Source organism: Phoca vitulina, unplaced genomic scaffold (assembly GCF_004348235.1).
Source record: "Phoca vitulina isolate PV1807 unplaced genomic scaffold, GSC_HSeal_1.0 scaffold9, whole genome shotgun sequence".
Lineage (NCBI taxonomy): Eukaryota > Metazoa > Chordata > Mammalia > Carnivora > Phocidae > Phoca > Phoca vitulina.
In genome coordinates, this window is record NW_022589712.1 from 4,169,615 (window position 1) to 4,187,232 (window position 17,618).

The window sequence follows — 17,618 nt, forward strand, 5'->3', positions numbered from 1 at the left end:
CACTCTGTTTGCTGGAACCGACGTTCTATCTAACTCCTAAAAGGAACCTGGGAAATAGTTTTTGAATTAATGACTACAAATATTCTAAGGATTTCCTAAACTCTAAGGTATGTTGATTTAATAAATATGACATTACTTTAAGCCTAAAATTTTTTGTCTAGATTTGCCATAAGAAATGTCATGCAACATTGTAATAAGCCATCACACTGATTTTTTTTTAATTATGGTGTTTAAAATCATATGAATATGTTTTGAGAGAAAGAAGGCTAAAAAAGGAATTAATGCTATAGCTACCTATAATTAAAAAGAAATAAAAACAACACAGGTGTCCAGTTTGAAAAGTAAAAGTGTAAAAAAAAATTAAAAGTCCCATTTTCCATTCTAGGCTCTCTCCCCAGGGATGATTGTTGCCTGCTCTGTGTTTTCTTCCTCCAACATTACTCCAGCATATCCACCTACCGGTCTATCCACCTATCCCCCTACTATCATCTGTATGTCTCTATCATCTACTTATCCTTTTAAATTTATATAAAATATTTACTTTGTTAATTTACTGTATTTGGAAGAACTTTCCATTTCAGCACAACAGACCCATTTTATTCTTTTTAAATACGCACGTACACAAACACTGGATGATATAAATGTAGGCAAAAAATAGCAAAATGAACAGAAAACTGTGAAATAATACACAAATTTGTGTGTCCTCCTTGAGCAGGGTTTTCACTAATTTTCTCTACATGACCCTAATTTCAGTGGCTCACATCACATATTATTAAACAGCCTCTTTCTGAAGGACACTTGATGGTTTTTAATTGCCTTGCTATTATAAACTATGATTTAAATAAATGAATATTCATATATTACACTACACATTTAAGATTTTATCAGTAAGATACTTTTGTAATAGAATTCATGTGTTGAAAAGTGCTTGTAATGGATATTTCAGTGATATGGCCAAACTGTGCTTTCTAAAGTTTGGTCCAATATACTCTCTCAGGTAGCCATTTGTAGGAGTGTCCGCTAAGTAATGTTGTACCTGCGGGTATCTGCAAGTTAGAAAGTAAACCAGTGCTATTTATTTGAGATTCCACTGACTGTCTACATTTACAGGCGAATAAACATTGGTACAATACTAACTGTACTTACTTGAGATGTTTTCATTTATTTTAATGTCTTTTGGGGGTTTTAATAAATTTTCTAATTGGTTATTCCTGGTTTATTGAAAATAATTGCAATTAAATTTTAGACCTTGTCACCTTTCTACTTCTCTAACTTTTATAATGTTTTTAGTTAATTCTCTGAGGTCCCAGGTGGGTGTGTATGTGTGTAGATCGATCTATCATCTATCTATCTATCTATCTATCTATCTATCTATCTATCTATCTATCATCTATTTATCATCCATCTATCATCTATCTATCTCTGATAGGAGATAGATGTATATATCAGTTACATAGATTATTAATATTTTAGCTTTATATATCAGCAAATACAAATGTATGTGAGTGTGTGTGTGCATGTGTGTGAGAGACACAGAGAGAGTTTATGAAACTATCACTCTGTTTTAATCTTGTTTGTTTTTTCTTGTTATTGCTTTGTAAGAATTTTCTTAAAAACCTTTACAGAATCTACTGTTATACTGCATTTCTTTCTGATCTAATAATAAAAGCATATTAATCAATTTTCTAAAAATAAAGCATCCTTGAATTTCACGAATCTAGCTCATTTGGTCATGGTGTATTAATTTTTAAATAATGCTAAATTTCACCATATTTTATTCATATTTTTTCCCAAGTAATCCTACATGAGATTGGTTGCAATATTCTATTGATCTGCAATTTTCTGAGATCAATGGTAGCTGGATTCTAAAGAACTATCAAAAGTTTTCCTTTTTCTAACGGTATGAAATAACCAGATTAGCACTGAAATGATTTCACTATTGGAAGTTTCAAATGACTTTCATATGAAACCATCTGGACCTTATTCTTTGAAGAAAAATGTATAACTGAACTCTTTTTAATGCCTTACATTATTTCTGGTTTGTTTCGAGTTTCTAGTATCTCTTGGAGCAATTTTGATATTTCCCCATAAATTATGTTTCATAGAAATTTTAAATTAATTTTTATAAAATATATACACGTATCAAAAAATTCCTTTGTAGCTATAATTATATTCCCCTTTACTGTTTTGATTTTTGTGGTTTGATTAGTGCTTTCTCCTTTTCAAAAATAATTATTCTCAGCTGATGGTTGATCCATTTACTGCAGGGCTTTTGTGTGTTTCATTTTTCTTGCCTTTTTGGTTTCCCCAATTATTCTGATTTCCTTGCTTTAATATTGTTGCTCTTTAAAAAAAGAAAAAAAATTCCAAAACTTATGCACTACATGGTAAGCACAGTTAAAGAAAAAAAAAAAGCTACTCCTATATATTTGTGTAATAATTTTAGACTATGAATTTTCCTATGAGTGTAGTTTTAGCCATATTAAATAAACTTTAATGCATAAAGTTTCGATTATCAAGTAAAAATAATTTATGTATCTTTAGTCTAAGTATTGTTTACTAAGGTTTTAAAACTTCCAGATAACTATTTTTTGTCTATTTTTACTATTATTTTATAATTTTATTCCTCATGGTCAGAGAACATTATTTATATTCTTTTTACATTTTGGAATTTATTTGGGCTCTCTTCATGATTATATATGTTTACAATTTTGATTCGATGTTTTATAAAACTTGAAAGTATATTTCCATCAAGATATTTTTTATTAAGTATCCATTAGTTATTCTCATAAATTATGCTCTTTTGATTCCTTACCTATTTTTTTTACTTTTGTGTTCTTGCTTTCCCAGGGACTAGAACTGCAATTTGCTACAATTCCTGAAATGTGTGATTTTTGACTTAGACTGCTGTTTATCTGCTACATAAATATTTATGCAGAAAACCTCACTGAACATTGTGCCCCTCCTTATTACACAGTGCTTCACTTGATCTCATTTCACACGTTCTGCCTGTGGAAAACTCACTCAGCTTTCTTTCTGTGTGGACTTTTCCTGGGGATTTTTGGCAAACTTTTATACTTAACAAATAATAATATTTCATTTCTTAGCACTGTCTTTCTGAATCAACTTTATTTTAATGAATTCCATATTTATTTACTGATATAGAGTAGATAGTAGGGCTTAAGTCTGAAATCCTGAACTCGTTCTGTTTTTGATTACCTTACATCCATTTAGATTGTAGATTTAATAGGGCTCAATGCACTCCACAAGAGAAAATTTGTTTCTCCCATTAGGTCCTGCAGAGCTAGAAACATTCATGTTAGCATTTGAAAAACCGATTCCGTGCTTGCATGCAGTGATACCTCTGTTCTACACCAAGCAGGCTTGCTAATTCAACAGGCAATAAGTCGCCCCCCTAAAATGCGTGAAGCACCGGCCTTATTTGGTAAGCATTGCCTGTGTTTGCTTTTTGTATTAGATCCTTATCCGTTCAAGTTAATATTTGGGAAGAAAAAGAGGCCAGTTGAAGTGCTTGGCCGTTCTTTCTCCATCAGAGCGTGTTACCAGGCCTGACCGAAGATGGAAAATCACATTCAGAAATCGATCTCCAAGATTATTAATGTTATATGCTACTAATCATGCCGTGTACTCGGAAGAAAAAATTATGAATAATGGCCCCAAATTAGTTACTGAGAGTAGTAACGGAAGTGAAAAAGGTCTGTTTATTCCATAAGTAATTTGTGGTGCTTTTGGCAATTGATAGAAATGTCTTGTTATTAAGCACTAATTAATTTGTCAGCTAGTTCACTTTATGGACTTGCTGGATATTCTTTTTTCTCATAAATATTTTATTACTTTGGTTAGGTAATTAAAGTTTCCTAAATAGCTTGTGTTTCGCTGTGTAGCTTATCTCTGAATTACAACGAACTCGGCGCGAGCCTCCTTCAGAGGATCTTTCTGAAAACCACAAGCTCCGCCCAGGAGACAGACCCTCCCGCCCCTGCTTCCGCCCACGGCCCGCGCGCCCCCCGCGCCCGCCCCGGAAGTGGCGCCTCCTGCTGGTGCGGCTGCAAGAGCTGCTCTCCCACTGCTTCCGGCCGGGGCCGCAGCACACTGAGTCCGCCGGCACACAGGGCTTCCACGAGGTTCCGGGCGCGGGAACAGACTCTGGGGGAGAGCTGGCGCCAAGGTGCCGCAGCACGTGACACACGTCCGTGCTCGGCCCAATGTCCTGTTCTCTTGTTTGTATTTGGCCATTGCACTGGAGGGCATTAAAATGGATGCACGTGGATACCGCTGTGGGGACAGGGTACGTGCAGGAAGAGGACCTCATTGTCCTGGAAAGACCCGCTGGGGACGGCGAAGAGGCTGGGCCTCGCTGCGGTGGGACACCGTCTTGCTGCAGACCGGCGTGTCCCCGAAACCCGACAGGGAGCAGGCTCCAACCATGATCTGGTGTTCGTCCCTCTGCTGCAGCACTAGCCTCTACGCACTGTCCCTACACTGTCTGCCTGTCCATAAGCAGCCCTAACCCGACGGTCCTTCTGTCACTTGTCTGTGGAGAGGAGGAGAGACCCCTTACCCTGAGAGGTTCCGTGCGGACTTCACAGGTGCTGAGCCCTCCCGGCGCCTCCGCTCCCACCGAACGGAACTGCTGACTCAGAAGACGGCTTCTCTGCTCTCGTTTAAAAGTTTTATTTGTATTTGTGGTTGCTTGTTTAAAATCTTTTAAAAAAATTGTCCTCCGTCCCATTCAGAGTGGCTTCATTTTCTCCCCAAATATTTCTTCTTGGGAATTTACAGTGTTTTTAAATGCTTCATCATCTTCTGGAACTCCAGGTTCCAGGTAAATTGGATACAAGGTCAACTCATTTGTAATCAAATTGGGGAGTGGTGTTTGGTTGTTCTTGTTATAAATGTGAAATTACAGTTGGAAGTCTACATCTGGTTTTCAGGTGCAGCAGCCCTGTTGAATAGCAGGCACTTGAACTGTCAGGACCAAGGTATCCCAGCAGTTCATCTTTCGTGTGTCTCTTTCCTTGAAGAAAGTTGGGTTTCAAGAAAGAATGTTTAGAGCATTTAAGACTTCAGTTCCAGTGATGACTGTGCACTCGATGGAGAAGCGTAAGCAACATGGCAGGAGCAGGGTCCCCAGCGGTATCTCTCACCGCTTGTCCGTGGTCGCTTCGGCAGGCTCCTGACTGGGAGGTACGGCTCCTCTTCCTGGATGTATTGCGTGGGCAGAATTTTCTAACGCACTGTTCGGTAGCAACTAGAAAAGGCGGTTGATTTTCCTGTTTGTCTGATGATAGCACTACGGTATTATTGTTGAAGTTCTTTTTTTTTTTTTAAATCATGTATGTTTTTTTTTAAATCATGTTTTTGAAGACAAGTGAGTACAGTTGTATTAGTGCCGTGGCAACGCCCGTTTTCATTTGTAAATAGTGAAGTATGCACCCGAGGCAAGACTTCTGATTTTTTGCAGGGCTCAGTCCTAGTTTTTACTTTTCTACTTAGAGCATTAGGATTTGCTTGCCTTTTATGGACCTTCGCTCGGAGTTAGATGAGCAGGGGTGTACTGATAGTTTATGTATATGTACTGTGGGCAGTTATGCAAATGATTAAAAGCTATGTCCAGGGGGAAGAAACAAACAGTGGGCTTGGGTTGTCCCTTCCACTACTGAGTCATGTTTTTCCCTTCCTCTAGATCTGTTTCTTTACCTATACAATAATGGCATTTCGGCAGATGTCTTTCAGTTTCTGGCATTAGTTATCTGCATCCTTCATTTTTGGTGAATAAAGAATCATACCATTTTTTTACATTAGACATCTAACAAATATAAAATTCTAAAATATTAAAATATACTAAACACCATAATGACATTAAACAGATTTAAAAACTTCTTTCAAAATTTGAAGAAAGGGGGCACCATAGCCAATAGGAATCCAATAACGGAACTTGATCAGTTTACAAAAGATTATTCCCAGTAAAAATTCACAAGCTGAACATATGTATTAATAGAACTAATCTTATTTATATATATACATTTTTATTTTTATTAAGGTATGTGAATATTTGAAGTGTTCTATATTTAGAATGAAATTTTCTAAAAATGTTACTTGTTTTAACCATGGCCAATTGGAAAAGTCATCCCTGTAAATAATTGTAAACCTTGCATGTGTTTATCCTGGCATTATTTTAACTTTCTCTTGTATTATCTCTTTGTTAATTTTCTTTGGTAGTTAAAAAAATTGAATTATAACAATGATAGTGGCATCCTTCTATGAGTTAATATTTAGCAATGAAATTTCAAACATCTGGGCGGTGACTAGCTATTTATTTGGTTTTTAGTGATTCTTGATAAATATTCAACAAATAAATAATAAAGGATAATTTTATTTACCAGCTATGGAACTACTCTCCAGCAATGTTTTTCTTTGATCTTTGCCTGATTTTCTTCTTGTAAAATTTTGACTTCTGACCTTTATTGGAAGCTTATTTTTTATAATCATTTAGCAAAACCTGAAAATTTCTTTTAAAAATCCAAGTCTTCTAATCCAGAAAGAGCTAATGAATTCCCAGGTGAATTGATATTCTGTTGCCTGTGCTTATTTTTTTTTTTAAAAAGGTTTTTAAATAAACATAAGAAAGTATACATAAAAATAATTGTTATCCTCCATATACAAAATTCTTATTGAAGAATGCTATCTGCATCCACTAACCTGGCTGCTATCATTCAGGGCATATTTAAAACACCTTCAAAATTCTTTTTGGAGCCTGGAACACAGTTGTCTGAATGTTCTAAGTGGTAGTTGACTTTTGTGTGTCTCTGTGTGTGTGTGCATTGTGTTAACAATCTACTATTATCCAGACCCCAAAGTGCTTGGCAGTCAACCCATATAATACTATTTGGGACCAGAAATGAGATGTGCTTATAAAATAATGAAATTTATTTTATTTGGTCTTCTGAACTGTTCCTGAAGTTAATTCACTCAGAAACATTATAAGACCACTTTGAACAGTGCCAGCTTCATTGTAATGAGTGCACAATCCTTTATTTTTTTTCACAATCTTTTATAATGAATACTTTAGAGTTGTAAATGATAGAACATCAATGTAGGTTGGCTTAAGTAAAAACATAATCTATTGGATCAAATGACCAAAAAAGGCTGGCTCCATGTATGGCTTGATCAAGGATCCAAATGTTACCTGCTTCTGTTTCTACCTCTCAGCTTACCTTCAACTATATTGACTCCACTTAAGCTCTATAACCAGAAGTCCAAGTCCAACTGAGAAGATTTTGCTTCTACAGGGTTGCTTCAGAAAGATCCTGGAACCCACTCTCACAGGATCAAATTGGATCCAGGGGGATGGAATCACATTTTTTTTTTTTAAGATTTTATTTTTTATTTACTTGACAGAGAGACATAGCGAGAGGGAACAGAGAGGGAACACAAGCATGAGGGAGCTGGAGAGGGAGAAGCAGGCTCCCCGCTGAGCAGGGAGCCTGAGGTGGGGCTCGATCCCAGGACCCCAGGACCATGACCTGAGCCGATGGCAGACGCTTAACCGACTGAACCACCCAGACGCCCTGGAATCACATTTTTTGACAGATCCTAAGCCATGTATCTATCACTAAATCAACTGGGCAAGGGGAGTTTAATGTTTCATTGCTCAGATTTGTGCCGCATTCTCCTTTCCTTGGCTGATGTTGAAGCCCCACTCAATGCCAGCAGCTGAAGAGCAGGGCACTTACTTGTTTCCTCAAAACAGATCTATTAACTTAATAAAAGAAAATGGTTGTTGGCTTTAGTGGAGCAACCACATAGCCTACAAAGTGATGCATTTGAAGCCAAAGTTTTTGGATTCTGTTGTTTTTTGTTTTGTTTTGTTTTTAGAGAGAGAGTGTGCACATGGGAGCAGGGGGCGAGGAGGGGCAAAGAGAGAGGGAGAGAGAGAATCTTAAGCAGGCTCCATGCCCAGCAGGAGCCCCACACAGGACTTGATCTCACCACCCTGAGATCATGACCTGAGACAAAATCAAGAGTCAGACGCTTAACCAACTGAGCCATCTTGGCACTCCTGGCTTATATTGTTAAATAATTTCTTACCATTATAGTATAGTAAGCAATAATATGAGAATTTACATATGAAGTTCTGTAAAAAAGTTAGTTTTAAAATTAGTTTTATTAAAAGTGTTAAAGAGGGCGCCTGGGTGGCTCAGTTGGTTAAGCGACTGCCTTCGGCTCAGGTCATGATCCTGGAGTCCTGGGATCGAGTCCCGCATCGGGCTCCCTGCTCAGCGGGGAGTCTGCTTCTCCCTCTGCCCCTCCCCCCTCTCATGCTCTATCTCATTCTCTCTCTCAAATAAATAAATAAAATCTTTAAAAAAAAAAAAATAAAAGTGTTAAAGAAATATATGGATTCAAATTCATGCACATAATAGATTATATTATTTCCTCTCCATTCATCATACTCTGTAGAAAAACCAGATGAGGAGCTGGCTCCACTATTATGATTTCTTTATTTCTTTTTTTAGGAAAACTGTACTTACTTACTTAGGCACAGCTCCATGTTTAGAGATTTTCCCAGTATGACTTGAAAATTAAACAGTCAAATTTTTTCATTATTGTAAATTTAGTTAAAATCTGTAGGATATCCATATTTTTCGTGCTCTTTTGTTAGAAATTTCACTGGGGCTTTACTTTCTCTTACAATCAACTTGTTCTTGTACTTTTATCTGATAAGATACAGGTTAATACTTGGAGGATTTATTATTAGATAAGTGACAATTTAGCATCCATTTCTTTTTTCCATACTCTATATTTGGATTAATTCCCAAAGCACCCTTTATCTTAGGGAAGTCTCTAGACTATTCACTATTTCTCTCTTTCCATTATAAAGTCATATAATACTACTTATTTTCTAATTTCTTATTTTACTAATCTGTTCAATCCATTATATCAGGAAGGTGTCCTGAGAGAACACAGAGAAAGAGGTAGTAGAGATAAAAGAGGAAACAGCCTTGTTTACCAAGGAAGCAGGAGTAGGTTTTTTGGGGACCGATTGGTCAAATTTTGCAGTATTGGTATTTGTGTTATATAGTAAGTGGAATTACTTTGAATGCCTCAGATATGTATTATTTTTCTCTAGATTTTTTAATATTAATGTATAAGAAAGCACTGAAATCTAATAAACATCATCTTCTCGGTATGAAAGACATTATCTCATTCTTCCTTTAATGGATTTTGAAAAAAAGGTATAGACTGAGGATATAAAGTAAAAAGCACATTTTTATTTTGTTTTTGTTATTGAGTTTATTTTTTGGTCTTTCATGTTATTTACATACTTCTAAAAATCCTATTGAAATGTGTTTAATGGGTAAAAATTGAGAAGATGAAAGTCGTTACTGTTGCATATAATTTGTTTTCACTATTTTAACAGTTATGTATGGAAAACACATCCATTAGCTAACTGCTAATGTATAAAATTGGAAAATTCTCTATTTTTATAATGAAACGCTTTAAGGAAATATTCCTCAGATAAGAAGAGAGGAAATCTTTTTATAGTAATGTGCCATTATTATTTCCTTTCACTACCTACTTGTAAAAATAACCAGTCACTAATCATGGGAGAGATAGTACATTAGCACCAAAGATTTATGTGCTCCTGTTTCTTTTTCAGGTTCTTGTATGGGACCTTCTGTGTGGCTCTGGCCAGAGAGCTGTGAGAGTCCATGGTGATGAAGACCAGGTGCCTTTCTGTAACTCTCTTCTTTGCCCACAAAGATCTTGGAGGACACATGTGCCATATGGCACAGCCAAAGATGGAGGACAGCTGGTCTACCTAATTTGGACTATGCATGAGTGACAAATACAATTATATTTTGTTAAGCTATTGATGTTTTGAGACTTGGGCACCCTGGCAGGTAAAATTAATCCAGATTCACACATCAAATTTTATTTAAAACATTTATCTGATTTTCAATTTTAAATGTCTCATGTATAATTCTTATAAACAAAACTTAGGAAAAAAAATGAAGACAAACACTTGGTGCCATCCAAAGTTAGTACTATAATTCTTTTGATGGTCCAACAACATTGCCCATTTATATCTCTCAAGACTCCCAGGATATGAGATTGCTGCTCCAGGTAGCCATGCCATCTCTATTTTTATTTTCAAAATCTTTGCTAGTAAGAAAAGTTTAAAGTTCTCTGGCATTACTTTATTTGCAATGATTAATAGTGATCAAAATTTTGTCTTGGAATTACAAGTAAGTGATACTTTCAATTGTATTATATTTTGTTATTTTTGTTTGTTCATCCTTATAACAGGCTAGTACTTTTCCTACTAATTTAGTTTTAATTATGAAATATTCCAGAAGTATGAAGGGTTATAAGAAAAGTAAAATAAAGAATACTAGTGAACCTGTCTTCCAGATTAAGAAATAATAAATGCAAAGGCCTGTTAAAATCATCTGTGTAAACTTTATAGTTCTCATTATATAATCAGCCATATTTCCCACTTGACTTTCTAAAATTAACCATGATCTTGAATTAGGTATTTAACATTCAGATTTATTTCTTTATGTATTTGCTTCTCACATATGTAAATCATACAATTTATGATATATCTGTGTTGATATAAAACATTAATTTACTCAAGTGTTAGTTGTGTCAAGTATTCTGTGCTCTAACTCAATTTTGTGCCAGTTCTTATCAAGTAGTGGGTATCTGATAAATATTTTTAAAATTGAATCGGAGAAATGTCATGCATTGCTTAATTTAGGAATCACAAAGTTACTTAAAATATTTGTGTTAATTTTCATCCAAGTATATATATACCTTTCTCTTGGGATTATTTGAGATTAGTTTTCTTTCTCTTCTGAGAGTGACTTTCTTCTTGCTTAAATGTACTATGTCTAGATCATAAAAATAAGAAATATTTACTCTCCTAAAACTTAGGTAACAGTTATTGTTCTAACAGTCAATACTTAAGTTTATAAACTAGTCACTACATAAATTTTAGCCACAACCCATACTGTATTTCAGATCCTTCAGTGTGTCGAGGAATATGGTTGAATACTACAATTTAACAATTTATAATTTTTTGAAAACTGAGATGTGATATACAATAAAGTAAGAAGCGCTTGTCAGGACATGGAGAAATTGGACCTCTCAGACATTGCTGATGGAATTGAAAAGTGGTGCAGCCACTTTGGAAAACAGTTTGGGGGATCCTCAAAATGTTAAACATACAATTACCATACAATCCTGCAATCCCACATCTAGGTGTTTCCCCTAGAGAATTAAAAATATATATTCACACAAAATATCTGTATAAGAATGTATGACAGTATTATACATAACAGGTAAGACGAGAACAACTCAAATGTACATCAACTGATGAATGGATAAATCAAAATCAAATGTGGTATATCCATAAAATGGGATATTATTCAGCCATAAAAGTGATGAAATACTGGCACGTGCTACAACTTGGAGGGACCTTGAAAGCATTATGCTAAGTGAAACAAGTCAGAAACAAATGAACAAATATTGCGATTCCACTTTTACGAAATGTTCAGAATAAACATATCCATGGATTAGTGTTTGCTAGAGGTGGAAGGAGAGTGGGGATGACTGCTAATGGGTATGGGACTTATTTTGGGGATGATGATGAATGTTATGAAATTAGATAGTGTTGGTGGTTGCACACCTGGGTGAACACTGACAGGTCGTCCCCTCCTCCCATATTGTACACTTGAAAAAACGGATTTTATAGCATGTGAGTTATAGCTCAATAAATCTCTTATTTAAAAAATAAATTTAGAACTATATCACTGAAGTGCAAAAATGTTTATTATTTCACTTATTTACTTGATCAGTTTATTGGATTATGTATTAATATATCTCTTTTCCAGTACCCATTTAGCTAATATTTGTTAGTTTATCATCAGTAAGAAGCTATGTCTTGTATAAAAGCATGCACATTTATCAGCAGCTATATTTAAAAAATGATGCAGTATTATACTTGCGCCATCACTCCTCAGAGCACTGTCATTTCCATCAGCTGTTGCTCTGAGACTTATATTCCCCAGGCTGATGAGGACAGATACTGCTTACTTCACAGAGCTGCACCATCTGTCCCTAGACTCTTATTTTACATATGGTTAGATGATTTGAATCCCACACCTAAGCTTTCTAACTTTGCTCCTTGACTAATTGAATATTGGCTCAAGAAAAAGACCTTGGGAGGGAGACTACATGCCTCCGTATCACCAGAGTTAAAGGACCAGCTTCAAATGAATATTTTGGATATCACTTGTAGGCAGAGAAGTCTTGTCACTAATACATTGGAACTCAGGAACCCTAGTCCACAATATTTCCAGACCAACTTTTGGGACACCAACACTTGCTCAGAGGTAGATTCCTTCACCTGAGCTGCTTCTAGAATAAAGCAAGCACCATAAGATTCTGTACCAAGAAGGGCTATTTTGAGAATGCAAAGTCCCTTAGAATGCAGCTCAGGATCTGTTTTCAGAAGCACCTGTCATATAAAAGGGTATTATCATTTATTTGATAATGGAGACCAGATATCTTTTTAGAACAGAAGACCCTTGGCAGGAAGTCACAGGATACTGTAGTATTTTCAGGAGTACACATAGGTGCTTGAGTGTAGGCAAACAGTGATTCTGGAAATGGCGCACCTCTAGGCAATTCTGTGCACTTTTGAATGGCTGCTCTGTGGACTTGAATCAGTGATAGCCGCTATCATGCCGCTGTCGGGGTGCTCAGAGTCAAGCAGGGCGTATATATGACTATATAAGTGAGATGCAGTGAGGGGAAAGCTGTAATCAAAGATAACATAAAGAACTAAGCAAATTAAATGCATAAACAACTACTACTTGCTAGGTGTGGAAGAGGAATACTAGAAAAAGAAATATTACTGGATGTGAGCTCCATAAATGAGTGGATAGGGAAGGAAGGGATGTTCTCATTAGAGAGAAACCAGGGCAAAGGCATGTTCATGTTTATGAACAAAACAAGTGGTGAATGTATAAGATGCCCGAGGAAGAGTGAATTTTGCAACCTAAAGCCAGGTTACAAAGGGCATTATAGATGTTAAGGATTCTCTTTCTTATTTTTGGAAGGAATTAATGGCTATTTGTAATGTTTTTAATGATGAAAAGTTTCAAACACACTGAAGCAGGGAAAAAGTTGCTGCATACCTATCACATAGCTCCAGAAATTATCAATTCATGGTTAATCTTGTTTATGTATACAAAACAACAAAAACCCACATTCTCTCCACCTCCAAGATTATTTTGAAGTAAAGGCAAGGCACCAAGATATTTTACCCATAAATATTTCAGTGTGTATCTATAAAAGACCAGGACTCTGAAAGAATATAACCATATCATGATCTTACTTAAAACAATAAAAATAAATTGCAATATTAACAACAATATGGTGGTCTTCAATTGTCTCATGATTTTTTAAGTTATTTTTGGAGTTGGTATCACAGTGAAGTTCAGACATTGACATTACTGGATATGACTTTTAAACCTCTTAAGTTGACGGGCACGCCCAACTCATGTTTTCCTTGCAATTTTATTTGTTGATGAAACTCGGTCCTCTGTCCTATAGTCTCTCTGGGGAAATCACTAATCACATCCTTGTGGTATCCTTCAATATTCATCTCTTCCTGAATTTTCTGCAAATTGGTAGTGAATCTAAAGGTTTAACGTGAAATCCAATTTTGGTAAGAATACCTCTTAGAGGGTGTTGTCTGCTTCCTTCTATCAGGAAACATGAATGGTTATCTTTCTTTTGTGATGAGAAACGTTCATAATGATGTTTAAAACCTTGGTCCACAGTTTCATTAGGTGGCATAAAATGGTAATAACTTAATTATTATTCATTTGTTCATTCATCACTAATTAGCTGGGACACTTTCATGAAGAAAAACTTCTTATCACATTTGGTTATGCTGTGAGAGAGCTCTTAAAGAAAGGCAAAATAAAGGTTTGATTTTTATTTTTACTAGTTTTCAAACTAGTGAGTAGGTTCCCTAGTGTCTTGACAAGGTGACAAAAAAGCTTATTTTTTCATTTATTTTAGTATTTTTTAGAACTAAGAGATTTAAACGTATTTGTGGCGTTTAGTCGACTATGGTTTACACTTACTGATGTACAGATTTTGACTATTTTTGGCTGATAAGAGCCTCTTCAATTTGGCTACTGGGTCTTTTAATAAACATTTTTAATGAAAATATAAAATGCATATCATTGAATTTTCATAAATTAGAGTACCCAGTTCAAGAAGAAAAATGTCACCAGAACCCTAGAGGCTGATGTTTGATAAGTGCTAAGTATTGAGACGGGGGTGGAGGGCAGTGCTGGAGATAAGATTTCTGCCCATTTGACAAAACCATTTCCATTCATCGGGAGGGGTGTGCAAAAAATTTCTTGGGAACGAATCAGTTAATCTTTACTCAGTAGAATTGGAAGTCTAGGGTCTTCCTTCCATTAGAACAATCTGATATTGGAATGTATTGACAGGTTTCTAAAGGCATTCTAGGACTTGGAACAACTAATAGCCATTTTTTAGGGAGGAATTTTTTCCTTCGTAACTTATTCTTATAAGGAGAGATCCCCCTTACGTAAACTATTCTTGACAAACTGTCCCTTCTCCTATACGAGTCATAGCTCTGTATTCTAATTTGAATGTGGTTTGCTAGTCTTAGGTGTTTCAGGGAATGAAATCAGTTAAGGAATTTGCAAACAGGAAAATAAGTTGTGGTGAAATGTGGGAAACCAATATTTTTGAAACACTATTATGTTTCAGGTACTGCCTTTGGTGCTTCCCATGAGCATCACAACGAGCCCTTACCAGCAGTCTCTGGGCAAGTAAAATTCTCCATTTTATAGAGGGAAAAACTGAGGTTTTAAAAAGAGTAAAGTGACCCATTCAAGAGCACACACTGACAAGTGACTGACCCTAGAATTGAAATCCTTTAAACTATAACACACTTTTCTCTTACAATATACCTTTGTTCCTCTTCACCCTCAGCGGCAAGAAGAAAGATTGTACTAATAGTCTCTTAAAGTGGACTGGAAACTTGCCCCAAAGTGTTCTGATATATCTCATTGATAAAAAACTAGTAAGTGTCCACATGAGTCAATTCTATTAAATTTATAATGGTACGCTATCTCAAGTTAGCAATACTTGTCTATATCTATACAAGTCACTGAAGATGTAGGAAAGGCACTGAGAGATATTCTGTACAATGCTTGGTTGATACTCTGCCTACAGGTTAATCATTACAAAGGACTGTGAGGCTCATTTCATTACAATTGAAATCTCAGAACCATTCTCAAGAAAGATCCAGAAAGATGTCCCCATATGGCATGGGACATTAATCTATAAGAAGGCTGCTTCTTCTAGGGCTACTTGGAAATAAGCAGAATCATTGGAGACAATTTCTCTTGGATAATCTGGCTTCAAAAGTTCATTGCACACCTGGAGTTTCACTAAGGATCTACGGGGAAAAGAAATAACAATCCCTCTCTGCTCTTGCTGTGGAGTCACCTATTATTCCCACCCTCAGTAGCATCCAAAGACAGCGCTGCCTGAAGATACACATTGGTGGCTGAAGTAACTCAGAGAAGATGAGCATATGACCTTCCCTGAAGGCGGCTAAGCTTCAGTATTCTGGTGGCTTCCCTTCATTCCTGTGTTTGCATCCCACACTGATTTTGTCAATAATGCTTTTCACATGAATAAATCACTGTTTCGTTGAAGATTTTATCACCCATTGATAATTTTACTTTTTTTAAATTTTATTTTATGGTATGTTAATCACCATACATTACACCATTAGTTTTTGATGTAGTGTTCCATGATTCATTGTTTGTGCATAACATCCAGTGCTCCATTCAATAGGTGCCCTTTTTAATACCCATCACCAGGCCAACCCATCCTCCCACCCCCCTCCCCTCTAGAACCCTCAGTTTTTTTCTCAGAGTCCATAGTCTCTCATGGTTCATCTCCCCCTCTGATTCCCCCCCTTCATTTTCCCCTTCCTACTATCTTCTTTTTTTTTTTAACATATAATGTATTATTTGTTTCAGAGGTACAGGTCTGTGATTCAACAGTCTTACACAATTCACAGCGCTCACCATAGCACATACCCTCCCCAATGTCTCTCACCCAGCCACCCCATCCCTCCTATCCCCCACCACTCCAGCAACCCTTAGTTTGTTTCCTGAGATTAAGAATTCCTCATATCAGTGAGATCATATGATACATGTCTTTCTCTGATTTATTTCGCTTAGCATAATACCCTCTAGTTCCATCCACATCCTTACAAATGGCAAGATTTCATTCCTTTTGATGGCTGCATAATATTCCATTGTATATATATACCACATCTTCTTTATTCATTCATCTGTTGATGGACATCTTGGCTCTTTCCATAGTTTGGGTATTGTGGACATTGCTGCTATAAACATTGGTGTGGACGTACCCCTTCGGATCACTACATTTGTATCTTTGGGGTAAATACCCAGTAATGCAATTGCTGGGTTGTAGGGTAGCTGTATTTTCAACTTTTTTTTTTTTTTTTAAGATTTTATGTATTTATTTGACAGAGAGAGACACAGCAAGAGAGGGAACACAAGCAGGGGAGTGGGAGAGGGAGAAGCAGACTCCCCGCGGAGCAGGGAGCCTGATGCGGGGCTGATCCCAGGACCCTGGGATCATGACCTGAGCCGAAGGCAGACGCTTAACAACTGAGCCACCGAGGTGCCCCTATTTTCAACTTTTTGAGGAACTTGCATACTGTTTTCCAGAGTGGCTGCACCAGCTTGCATTCCCACCAACAGTGTAGGAGGGTTCCCCTTTCTCCGCATCCCCGCCAACATCTGTCGTTTCCTGACTTGTTAATTTTAGCCATTCTGACTGGTGTGAGGTGGTATCTCATTGAGGTTTTGATTTGGATTTCCCTGATGCTGAGTGATGTTGAGCACTTTTTCATGTGTCTACTGGCCATTTGGATGTCTTCTTTGCAGAAATGTCTGTTTATGTCTTCTGCCCACTTCTTGATTGGATTAGTTGTTCTTTGGGTGTTGAGTTTGATAAGTTCTTTATAGATTTTAAGATACTAGCCCTTCATCTGATATGTCATTTGCAAATACCTTCTCCCATTCTGTCAGTTGTCTTTTGGTTTTGTTGACTGTTTCCTTTGCTCTGCAAAAGCTTTTTATCTTGATGAAGTCCCAATAGTTCATTTTTGCCCTTGCTTCCTTTGCCTTTGGCAATGTTTCTAGGAAGAAGTTGCTGCAGCTGAGGTCAAGGAGATTGCTGCCTGTGTTCTCCTTTAGGATTTTGATGGACTCCTGTCTCACATTGAGGTCTTTCAACCATTTGGAGTCTATTTTTGTGTGTGTGTAAGGAAATGGTCCAGTTTCATTCTTCTGCATGTGGCTGTCCAACTTTCCCAACACCATTTGTTGAAGAGACTCTTTTTTCCATTGGACATTCTTTCCTCCTTTGTCAAAGATTAGCTGACCATATAGTTGAGGGTCCATTTCTGGGTTCTCTATTCTGTTCCA